We start from the raw sequence: 13,136 nt of genomic DNA, 5'->3' as shown, positions 1-13,136 counted from the left end.
TTTTTAGGCTTTCGTCAAGTTTTAAAAATAACCTCCCTAAGAGAATAATAAAGGTTAATTAAACAGTTCACTAATTAATCAATCAACTCATAAATATCACACCACAACACCCTATTTTTACCATTTGGTTTAGATCATATAGCTTTACTCCTCAAGCAACAGGGTTGATAAGCTATCTAGAACCGGACCCTCATGATACAACCATAAACAGTTCCTTTATTCACTCCCAGCAGTTTTCATCTTGTAGGGCGGCGAATACGACTCCTCAGGGAAACACAAGACCAAACAGCAAGTGCCCAGACGCCTGTCAATTAACGCCATGTGTGATGGATATTCAGGAATCAGCATGCACAACGTGAGCTTCATGGCGTAAAGGGCGTTCACAGACAACCCTAGATCAAATCTCCTCTTTGCTTCCCATCCCCATAACCTGCCCTCTCACCATTTATTCCCATTGGAGCTCAGTACCTCATGTTTCTTAGTGTTACTGGCTCATCTAATTCTATCATCACATTGTGCCGTCTCTAAGACACAAGGTCTCTTTCAAATGACACCACTTTACTACATTCCTGTTTGGGAGAATCTCGTATGTTTAATAGCAAGCAAATGTTCTCTACATCATACGCATGTCTCAATTCTAAGGCCGGCGTCACACAGTACGATCTATCATGCGATCGCACGAGCGATCGTACCCGCCCCCGTCGTTTGTGCGTCACGGGCAATTAGTTGCCCGTGGCGCACAAAGTCATTAACCCCCCCGTCACAGGTACTTACCTCCTGGACGACGTCGCTGTGGGTGGTGAACATCCTCTTCCTGAAGGGGGAGGGACGTTCGGCGTCACAGCGACGTCACACGGCCGCCGGCCAATAGAAGCGGAGGGGCGGAGATGAGTGGGACGTAAACATCCCGCCCACCTGTTTCCTTCCGCATTGCCGGCGGGACGCAGGTAAGCTGCAGTTCATCGTTCCCGGGGTGTCACACGGAGCGATGTGTGCTGCCTCGGGAACGATGAACAACCGGTGCACAGAAGGAGGAACGACATTTTGAAAATGAGCGACGTGTCAACGAGCAACGATAAGGTGAGTATTTTTGCTCGTTCACAGTTGTTTGGAGGGGTCACACGGTACGATATATCAAACGATGCCGGATGTGCGTCACTAACGACGTGACCCCGACGACATATCGCCCGATATAACGTACCGTGTGATGCCGGCATTAGGCTGTGTGTGCATACTGCAGTTTTGTACCTTCACAGAAAAAAAATAACACCCTCTGGCAGAAAAACGCACTGTGCCAGAAAACATACTTTTTTGTGCATTTTTGGCAGGTTTTTTCCGGTAAATACTGACGGGTGCACTCACCAATACTCAGGATCGGAGAGTCTAACCAGGTTTGGGGAAAAACACGAACAAAAAAAAAAAAAAAAAAACACAACTTGTTCTGGCCTGGAATTGATCCCAGGTATCTTGGCTGGCAGCTAATCCCCATATAAGTCTAAGGGGATCAGAATCCGGTGCTTCAAAATGGTGGTAGAAGGGATAGGGGGATAGAAGCAAGCTCCATACTTACCGGGTCTCCAGCGCGGATGCAATTGCTCCCGCGGCCCCTCATTTTACTTTGGGGGCCGCTCATTAGCCTCCTACATATTCATTGCTCTCCCTGCCCACCGATGTCTGTGATTGATTTCAGTCAGACAGCGCCCCCAGCAGGAGTGGCAGCGTGTCTGACTGCTTGCAATCACAGTCGCTATATGTGTGTGTCTATATTGGAATGTAAAAATAAATAAAAATTTTTGGTAGGGTCCCCCCTATATTATGATACCCAGCACAGATAAAGCCTGTAGCCGTATGCTTTATCTCTGTATATTGTATATAATATTATATACAAGAATAATGGTATAGGATGCCCACTTTATTGTATAGGATTCTTCATTCATCTATAGGACAATACAACATATGGCACAAAGTTGTGACAATTGGACAGGAATGAATACGGTGGTGGGTGAGCGCATGTGCGGGAGATTAATAATATAAAACATAGGGCCACAGGGAGTCTGTTGAACCTTTAAAAAGGTATGTGCCCACAATCAGGGTTCACAGCATCCAAAACGCTGTGATGTACAGCACAAGCACAGTGGATGGAACTTCTAGAAATTCCATACCCACTGTGCGTGCACTGCCCACAGTGTAAACTGCCCTACAGTGCAGCTCTCCAAGCCGCATGTCAATGCTTTGCTGTGGAGCTGCAAGTGTTCTCCACAGGGAGAATAGAGAGAGAAAGACTGCAACCGCCCGAGCCCGGATCATGGATACGAGCAGCTGTGGTCTCCTGTGGAGGATACTTGTGGCCCCGCAGCAGGTCTTGATCGTGTGCACATAACATAACACATGTGGCCTGCTTTAGCTGCATGGGATGTATTTTGTGCAGATACTGCCACATCCTAACACTGTCACGAGTGGGTGATCACGGAGGTGTGTTGCTAAAACCATGTGCCAGAGGTACACATGCAGAGGGGTCCTGGAAATTAAACATGCATATGATGTTAGTAACATGCTTATAGAGCATATGGGAATCTTCCCAGAAGGAACATAGTGAAGTGACTTCAGTTGAGAGAAACAGAACGTCCTTAGGCCATGTGCCCACAAGAGAAAGTAACTGCGGAATTTGCTGCGGAAAACCCGCAGATTTTCTAGATTTTCCAGATAAATCCACGGGTTTACGCAAGTACAGACACTCCCCATGTTATCCTATGGGATTTGGGGAGTTCTGTATCAATGCTACGGTATTTGCGGCTGTAATAAATGCTGCGGATTTCCCACAACCGCACGTAACTGCATGTCCATTATTCATGCGGAATTATCTGCGGAATTCCTGCCTTTCCACTATGGAGATACAGCGTGGGAATTCCGCACTGTTTCTGCAGGTTTACCGCAACAATTCTGCAGAAATACCGCAGCAATGGATAGCTGCGGATTCCGGGGAGTTGCTGCGTGAACCTGTGGAAATACCTGCAGAATAGTCGGCAGGTACGTTCTCCTGTGGGCACATGGCCTTAGAGATGTGGCATGATGATGTGCTGATAGAAATAAGGTGAAACAGAAACGCCCTAAAAATGAAGTAACGAGCTCCAATATAGATTTAATGATGGGTGCAGTATTTGTGGAAAAGGGAAGAGTATAGAAGGGAAATGTAGTTGATGCATGGATTAGTTCAAAAGGTAAAGAGAACGAGGTTGGACAATTGATCTAGTGTGTAAACACAGCAGACTGCAGCACCTGTAGTCAATGGCCGCCTGTGTAACACACAATCCGGCGGCGTTGGGACGCCCGTTCAGTATCAAGGGATTACTTGACTCCACATACCATGTAAAGAAATGAATAACAGCGTCCTCCTGAGTGCAGATTCTTTTCTTTCTTTATTCCATCATAGCACAGTAAACATGCAACGTTTCGACATCAGTTTGTCTTTTTTAAGCATGCTTGAAGAAGACAAACTGATGTCGAAACGTTGCACGTTTACTGCGCTATGATGGAATAAAGAAAGAAAAGAATCTGCACTCAGGAGGACGCTGTTATTCATTTCTTTACAATTGTGTTAGTGTGGTCTATAGTGTGCTAAAATACAGAAAGTAGACTGGGGTGGTCCTATACTGACATGTGCAGAGTATCCTGCATACCTGTACAGGCAGCTTGATGTTCATTGTTCCAAATTATCTCTATATTGTGGAATTCACAGGCTATATATATAAAAATAAGTTCCCTTGTGAATCAAATATGTGGAAAAAAAGACATGAGTTATTCAATGCTTTGATGAGACAGATGAGCCAATGATTGGGTTGGATTTATAGACACCTTAGGATATCAATTGTAAGGACAATGTGAGGAAGGAAATGCAAAGAGCTGAAACTTAAAGCGTAACCGTCATTTTAATTTTTATTTCATAAATCAATAATACACATGAAAATAAGCAGCTCTGTAATATATCTCACCATTTCCTATCTCAGTAATGGGAAAGTCTTCACTGAATATAGCTTTTACCTCAGAAATGAGAATTTTGATAATGACGGATCAATTCTGGCAGAGAAAGAAGTAAATTTGTGTGATAAGAAATATTACAAAGTTGCTTATTTTCATGTGCACTATTGATTTATATAATAAAAGAAGGGAATTTTGTTACTTACCGTAAATTCCTTTTCTTCTAGCTCTTATTGGGAGACCCAGACGATTGGGGTATAGCTACTGCCCTCTGGAGGCCACACAAAGCACTACATCAAAAGTGCAAGGCCCCTCCCCCTCTGGCTATACCCCCCCCGTGGTATCACGGGTTCTCCAGTTTTAGTGCCAAAGCAAGAAGGAGGAAGCCAATAACTGGTTTAAACAAATTAACTCCGAATAACATCGGAGAACTGAAAAACCGTTCAACATGAACAACATGTGTACCCGCAAACAACAAAAAAACATCCCGAAGGACAACAGGGCGGGTGCTGGGTCTCCCAATAAGAGCTAGAAGAAAAGGAATTTACGGTAAGTAACAAAATTCCCTTCTTCTTCAGCGCTCTATTGGGAGACCCAGACGATTGGGACGTCCAAAAGCTGTCCCTGGGTGGGTAAAGAAATACCTCATGTTAGAGCTGCAAAACAGCCCTCCCCTACGGGGGTGTCACTGCCGCCTGCAGGACTCTTCTACCTAAGCTGGCATCCGCCAAAGCATAGGTATGCACCTGATAATGCTTGGTGAAAGTGTGCAGACTGGACCAGGTAGCTGCCTGGCACACCTGTTGAGCCGAAGCCTGGTGACGTAATGCCCAGGACGCACCCACGGCTCTGGTTGAGTGGGCTTTTAGCCCTGAAGGAACCGGAAGCCCCGCAGAACGGTAGGCCTCTAGAATTGGTTCTTTGATCCATCGAGCCAGGGTGGCTTTAGAAGCCTGCAACCCCTTGCGCGGACCAGCGACAAGGACAAAAAGTGCATCGGCACGGCGCATGGGCGCCGTGCGGGAAATGTAGATTCTGAGTGCTCTCACCAAATCTAGCAAACGTAAATCATTCTCATACCGGTGAACCGGATGAGTGCAAAAAGACGGTAAGGAGATATCCTGATTAAGATGAAACGAGGATACGACCTTAGGGAGAAACTCCGGAATGGGGCGCAGCACTACCTTGTCCTGGTGAAACACCAGGAAGGGAGCCTTGGATGACAGAGCTGCCAGCTCAGACACTCGCCGAAGCGATGTGATCGCAACGAGAAACGCCACCTTCTGTGACAGGCGAGAAAAAGAAACTTCCTTCAGAGGCTCGAAAGGCGGCTTCTGGAGAGCAACTAGAACCCTGTTCAGATCCCATGGATCTAACGGCCGCTTGTACGGGGGTACGATATGACAAACCCCCTGCGGGAACGTGCACACCTTAGAAAGACGTGCTAGCCGCTTCTGAAAAAAACACGGATAGTGCTGAGACTTGCCCTTTGAGGGAGTCGAGCGACGAGCCCTTTTCTGACTCCTATTGTAGGAAGGAAAGAAAAGTAGGCAATGCAAATGGCCAGGGAGACACTCCCTGAGTAGAGCACCAGAATAAGAAAATCTTCCACGTTCTGTGGTATATCTTAGCAGACGTGGGCTTCCTAGCCTGTCTCATGGTGGCAACGACCCCTTGGGATAATCCTGAAGACGCTAGGATCCAGGACACAAAAGCCACCCAGTCAGGTTCAGGGCCGCAGAATTCCGATGGAGAAAACGGCCCTTGGGACAGTAAGTCTGGTCGGTCTGGTAGTGACCACGGTCGGCCGACCGTGAGATGCCACAGATCCGGGTACCACGATCTCCTCGGCCAGTCTGGTGCGACGAGTATGACGCGGCTGCAATCGGATCTGATTTTTGCGCAGTACTCTGGGCAAGAGTGTCAGAGGTGGAAACACATATGTGAGCCGGAACTGCGACCAATCTTGCACTAAGGCGTCTGCCGCCAGAGCTCTGTGATCGCGCGATCGTGCCATAAATGCCGGGACCTTGTTGGTGTGCCGAGACGCCATTAGTTCGACGTCCGGCACCCCCCAGCGGCAACAGATTTCCTGAAACACGTCCGAGTGAAGGGACCATTCCCCCGCGTCCATACCCTGGCGACTGAGGAAGTCTGCTTCCCAGTTTTCTACGCCCGGGATGTGAACTGCAGATATGGTGGATGCTGTGTCCTCCACCCACATGAGGATTCGCCGGACTTCCTGGAAGGCTTGCTGACTGCGCGCCCCTTCTTGGTGGTTGATGTATGCCACCGCTGTGGAGATGTCCGACTGGATTCGGATCTGCTCTCTTTCTAGCCACTTCTGGAAGGCTAATAGGGTAAGATACCCTGCCCCGATTTGAACATCGATCTGAAGGGTGGACTCCTGCTGAGTCCACGTCCCCTGAGCCATGTGGCGGAGACAAACTGCTCCCCACCCTGACAGACTCGTATCTGTCGTGACCAGTGCCCAGGATGGGGGCTATGGCCACTATAGCAGAGAGTCCTCGGCCGTCTGGGAAAGGGAGACTTCCCTGTCCAGGGAGGTTGACTGCCCGTCCCATTGGCGGAGAATGTCCCATTGCCGTTGGCGCAGATGAAACTGCGCAAAGAGAACTGCCTCGATGGCTGCCACCATCTTCCTTAGGAAGTGCATGAGGCGCCTTAAGGGGTGCGACTGGCCTTGAAGGAGAGACTGCACCTCTGTCTGCAGTGAACGCTGCTTGTTCAGCGGAAGCTTCACTATTGCTGATAGAGTACGAAACTCCATGCCGAGATACGTTAGTGATTGAGTCGGAGACAGATTTGACCTTGCCAAATTGATGATCCACCCGAAAGTCTGGAGAGTCTCCAGCGTAACATTCAGGCTGCGTTGGCATGCCTCGAGGGAGGGTGCTTTGACGAGTAGATCGTCCAAGTATGGGATCACCGGGTGTCCCTGAAAGTGCAAGACTGCTACCACTGCTGCCATGACCTTGGTGAACACCCGTGGGGCTGTCGCCAGACTGAATGGCAGAGCTACGAACTGAAGATGTTCGTCTCCTATCACAAAACGTAGAAAACGTTGGTGCTCCGTAGCAATTGGCACGTGGAGATAGGCATCTTTGATGTCTGTTGAGGCAAGGAAGTCTCCTCGAGACATTGAGGTAATGACGGATCGGAGGGATCCCATCCGGAACCGCCTGGAGTTCGCATGCTCGTTGAGCAGTGTCAGGACCAGAACGGGACGGAAGGAACCGTCCTTTTTTGGATCCACAAAGAGATTGGAGTACAAACCCTCGCCCTCGTTCCTGAGGGGGAACAGGGATCACCACTCCTTCTGCTCTTAGAGCATCCACCGCCTGCAGCAGGGAAATGGAGTCGGAGGACGAGAATAGAACACTGTCCTGTGCACGTGAGCACAATGTTCGCCACCCACCGGTCTGTGACCTGTGGCAGCTAAATGTCGCCAAAGGCGGGGGGTTCTGCCATCAACCGCGGATGCGGAGAGAGAGAGAGAGCTGAGAGTCCTGAGGAGACCGCCTTGGTAGCGGTTCCTCCGACTGCCTTCCTTGGGCGTGATTGAGCCCGGCCGGAATCTGAGCCCGTCTGAGGTTTAGTAGCCCTTTTGCCCGAGGACAATTGGGACCTACCGGAGCTTGGGAAGGACCGAAACCTCGACTGTACTTTTAGGACAGTATTAACAGGGTAAGTCGCAGTGCAGACATTGCGGGTTACGGACGCCTCTGCGGTACAGATGTCCCTGTGCTCAAGGCCAGCTGCGCAAGAACAGCTGAAAAGGTTAGGTTGCCTATACGGCTGTGGATGCCGGAGCAACCGACACGCCGATAGCTTCCTAGACAGATTTCAACCAGAGTCCATCTGTCTGTGACTGGCGTCTTTAAGTGAAGCCCCATCTCCAGTGCAACTATGTCTCTAGACGCAAGCCTGGAGATTGGAGAATCCACCTTTGGACCCTGGGTCCAGCACTGACCGCGTCAGGGGAAAAGGGATAACGTGTATCCTAAAAACGTTTGGAGAAGACGCTTATCTGGTAAGCGTGGTGTTCCTGGACTGCTTCTCTGAAGTCAGCGTGGCCAGAAAAATACTCAACATCTGTGTGAGATACTGAAAAGGGACTTCTCCTGTTCGTCTCCTATCTCCACTGGGGGAGCTGAGGGAGAAAGATCCAACCTTCCATTGATGGACGGTATAGGATCATTCCGTATGGCGTTACCACCCGGTGTATCCGGATCGATAGCTATGTCAGTATCAAAGCCCTGAAGAGCTGCCTTTTGGTCAAGTAGATTGCCCATGGCCTGTCTGGACTGCAAGTCTCTATATTATGACTACTCCGTCCCTGTCCATGGACAGGGTTGACAGGTGGTTTCTTTGGCCACAACTAGTAGAGACCCAGGCAGACGAAGTGCTACGGGGGAGCATGCACACAATGGGACGGTGTCATGAACAGCATCCCATGTAGTAAAAACAGCACTGAAAATCTGTGTTGCTGTTTTGCCGCTGCCGACTAGCTATCTAGAATTATATAGCCAAGATTGGTGACCGTACAGTGCAATGTATAGCATACAGGCATAAAGTACAAATGACCACTGCAGCACAAGCAATACAAGCAGCATAGAAGCCTGTGCCCTGGCACCCCTGCTCTTATGCTGCTGTATACTAGTCATCTAGGGGAATATAGCCAAGAGTGACCCTACAGTGCAATGTATAGCATACAAGCACAAGTACAAATGAACACTGCAGCACATGCAATACAAGCAGCATAGAAGCCTGTGCCCTGGCACCCCAGCTCTTCTGCTGCTGTAGACTAGTCATCTAGGGGAATATGGCCCAGAAGAGTGACCATACAGTGCAATGTATAGCATACAAGCACAAGTACAAATGCACACTGCAGCCCATGCAATACAAGCAGCATAGAAAAAAACCTGTGCCCCAGCACCCTTGGTTTTCTGCTGCTGTAGTCTAGCCATTCCAGGAGAATATAGCTAAGACTAGCGACTGTACAGTGCAATGTATAACACATAAACACAAATGAACACCTCAGTCGTGCAATACAAGCAGCCTAGAAAGCCTGTGCCTTAGCACACCTGCTTTCCTGCTGCTAATGTGTCGCTCCCCAAGCGGGCATATAGCGACCTGTGCAGTTAAAAACAACACATGTACACACTGCAGTTATCTGTGGTCAGCACTATGTGTGCCGCTTACCGCCCGCCTATAAGCGGGTGTATGATCGCCACCGTCCTGCCTGGTTGCCGAAAATCCGAGCTCGGACTGCAGTAATGGCTGCCGGCTTCTTCCCCAGCTCATGTGAGGAGGGGCGGGCCGTGGGCGTGCCCCCAAGGCAGAGCGGGAATCCGGCGCCCGACAGTGTGCAGTGAGAGGGCTGGAGCATGTAAAAAGGCTCCAGCCCTCGGCGCTGCTGATTGCTCAGCGCCTGTCCCCTTCCCTGAGTGACAGGGAGGGGGCGGGAACGAAGCGGCACTAGGCCGCAGAAGCCGGGGACTGGATTTATAAGCGCCGCCGCCGTAAAAGCGCGGTCGGCGCCCAGTCCCCGGCGAACTACAAGTCCCAGCCGCGCCGCCGCTCCCGGAGCGTCCGGCGCGGTAGTTCCCAAAACACAAAGTCACTCAGCAACGCTGCAGTGACTGTAACCCATTACTGTCCCCGGCGCACTAGCACACCCAGCAAGTCTGGAGTGTGCTGTGCCTGTGTGTACGGGGACACAGAGTACCTGTAATGGTGCAGGGCCATGTCCCTGAACGGTACTCCAGCTCCGTATCCAACAGGTTCAAATGGGTCTGTGGATGGAGCCCGGCGTCAGAGCTTTGAGGCCGGCAGGATCCCACTTCCACAGAGCCCCTCAGGGGGATGTGGAAGGAAAGCAGCATGTGGGCTCCAGCCTCCGTACCAGCAATAGGTACCTCAACCTTACAACACCATCCAGGGGTGAGAAGGGAGCATGCTGGGGACACTATATGTGTCCTCTTTTCTTCCATCCGAAATAGTCAGCAGCTACTGCTGACTAAAATCTGTGGAGCTATGCGTGGATGTCTGACCTCCTTCGCACACAAAGCTAAAACTGGAGAACCCGTGATACCACGGGGGGGGTATAGCCAGAGGGGGAGGGGCCTTGCACTTTTGATGTAGTGCTTTGTGTGGCCTCCAGAGGGCAGTAGCTATACCCCAATCGTCTGGGTCTCCCAATAGAGCGCTGAAGAAATTAAAAATGACGGTTACGTTAAAGTCCATCGGTGATCCAAATTGCGCTACCAATGAAGAGCAAGAATAGAATAACTATTGCTGCAAGAATATTATAACGTAGGATTGGAATTTTTATGGTGTGAAACACTTAGTTAACAGCTTTTAATATGGGACTCAATAAAACGCAGTGATAGGATGCTACTAAATTAACCCAAGTTTCATTGCTGATTTTTCCGTTTTTTGAGTTAACAGGGCAAGCTTATAATGTATGCCATATTTCCCTGCACACCTAGCTGCAATATGTTCAATTATCAAGCACTTCTGCTATGGCTTGGAGAGCAGTTTGTTATCCTGCCTAAATAGATCTCCTGCCTAGCTCCATTATTATCGCGTCCACCTCAACGCGTTTTGTCTCGCAAATGTCAGTGAGACATCAGGAGGTTAAATGGAGCACCCCGCTATTGCTGATTTGCACATATAATCATGGCACAGATATGCCTCAGTGTACTTTCTTTGTCAGTAACTGTTAACTATGGACCTATATGGTTAGTCCCCTATGCAATGCCTGAATCTATGTACCTACTGCAATAGCCCCTACTATGTCCACAGATATTAGTGCTAGGCACAAGTCACTTTAAATATAAGGTGCTGGCACATCTGCTGTGAGTAAATGGCGGTAATAGATGACTGTTTTATATAGTGCCGTGTTAGAATGGAGAAACAAAACTAAGAAGAGGCACTGGTCATTTTAATGATAGGTGCCTGATATACAGTTAGGTCCAGAAATATTTGGACAGTGACACAAGTTTTGTTATTTTAGCTGTTTACAAAAACATGTTCAGAAATACAATTATATATATAATATGGGCTGAAAGTGCACACTCCCAGCTGCAATATGAGAGTTTTCACATCCAAATCGGAGAAAGGGTTTAGGAATCATAGCTCTGTAATGCATAGCCTCCTCTTTTTCAAGGGACCAAAAGTAATTGGACAAGGGACTCTAAGGGCTGCAATTAACTCTGAAGGCGTCTCCCTCGTTAACCTGTAATCAATGAAGTAGTTAAAAGGTCTGGGGTTGATTACAGGTGTGTGGTTTTGCATTTGGAAGCTGTTGCTGTGACCAGACAACATGCGGTCTAAGGAACTCTCAATTGAGGTGAAGCAGAACATCCTGAGGCTGAAAAAAAAGAAAAAATCCATCAGAGAGATAGCAGACATGCTTGGAGTAGCAAAATCAACAGTCGGGTACATTCTGAGAAAAAAGGAATTGACTGGTGATCTTGGGAACTCAAAAAGGCCTGGGCGTCCACGGATGACAACAGTGGTGGATGATCGCCGCATACTTTCTTTGGTGAAGAAGAACCCGTTCACAACATCAACTGAAGTCCAGAACACTCTCAGTGAAGTAGGTGTATCTGTCTCTAAGTCAACAGTAAAGAGAAGACTCCATGAAAGTAAATACAAAGGGTTCACATCTAGAGGCAAACCATTCATCAATTCCAAAAATAGACAGGCCAGAGTTAAATTTGCTGAAAACACCTCATGAAGCCAGCTCAGTTCTGGAAAAGTATTCTATCGACAGATGAGACAAAGATCAACCTGTACCAGAATGATGGGAAGAAAAAAGTTTGGAGAAGAAAAGGAACGGCACATGATCCAAGGCACACCACATCCTCTGTAAAACATGGTGGAGGCAACGTGATGGCATGGGCATGCATGGCTTTCAATGGCACTGGGTCACTTGTGTTTATTGATGACATAACAGCAGACAAGAGTAGCCGGATGAATTCTGAAGTGTACCGGGATATACTTTCAGCCCAGATTCAGCCAAATGCCGCAAAGTTGATCGGACGGCGCTTCATAGTACAGATGGACAATGACCCCAAGCATACAGCCAAAGCTACCCAGGAGTTCATGAGTGCAAAAAAGTGGAACATTCTGCAATGGCCAAGTCAATCACCAGATCTTAACCCAATTGAGCATGCATTTCACTTGCTCAAATCCAGACTTAAGACGGAAAGACCCACAAACAAGCAAGACCTGAAGGCTGCGGCTGTAAAGGCCTGGCAAAGCATTAAGAAGGAGGAAACCCAGCGTTTGGTGATGTCCATGGGTTCCAGACTTAAGGCAGTGATTGCCTCCAAAGGATTCGCTACAAAATATTGAAAATAAAAATATTTTGTTTGGGTTTGGTTTATTTGTCCAATTCCTTTTGACCTCCTAAAATGTGGAGTGTTTGTAAAGAAATGTGTACAATTCCTACAATTTCTATCAGATATTTTTGTTCAAACCTTCAAATTAAACGTTACAATCTGCACTTGAATTCTGTTGTAGAGGTTTCATTTCAAATCCAATGTGGTGGCATGCAGAGCCCAACTCGCGAAAATTGTGTCACTGTCCAAATATTTCTGGACCTAACTGTATATAGGACACTAGATTACTACCTGTCACATTATAGGGGATTTAGTTGAACAGTCCCTTATGCAATATATGCAAGTTGGCATGGTAGACAGTCCCTTATAAGCTCCTAATCTTTTGATATTAAGCACAAGTCACTATATAATTAGAGGACTGGTATCATTATTTAATTGAGTGTGGGGATTAGGTGACATTATAATACATAGTGCCAGGGTATAAGTGCAATAGAATCACTAAATATTGGCACAAGTCGCTTTAATATAGCTGTTGGATATTATATCAATTTTGCCGTAGTTTGAGAATTATAAATGTATTTTGGTTAGTATAGCTGCAAAATATTTGTATCTGAGCCTGTGGTTGCTTTGTAATCATGAGACTCAGATAGGCTTCAGAGAATGGAGTGAATTAGGCGTGTATATTTTAAGGAGAATAATAAAAGTTATATTTTAATGAATTTGTTCACATAAGCCAGTGAATTTGATGCAGGAAAATGAGAGCTTTTTTTCCCAGGACAAGTTGTG

General features: G+C 47.7%; 1 protein-coding gene across 1 annotated transcript in view; it reads right to left on the bottom strand.

Annotated features, from left to right (window-relative positions):
- Positions 1-13,136, bottom strand: part of TSPOAP1 (TSPO associated protein 1) — a 316,942-nt gene that overhangs the window by 289,223 nt on the left and 14,583 nt on the right. The window lies entirely within an intron of this gene.

This window comes from Anomaloglossus baeobatrachus, chromosome 2 (genome assembly GCF_048569485.1).
Source record: "Anomaloglossus baeobatrachus isolate aAnoBae1 chromosome 2, aAnoBae1.hap1, whole genome shotgun sequence".
NCBI lineage: Eukaryota > Metazoa > Chordata > Amphibia > Anura > Aromobatidae > Anomaloglossus > Anomaloglossus baeobatrachus.
The sequence above is the reverse complement of the archived record's forward strand: the minus strand, read 5'-3'. Positions and strand labels throughout refer to the sequence as shown.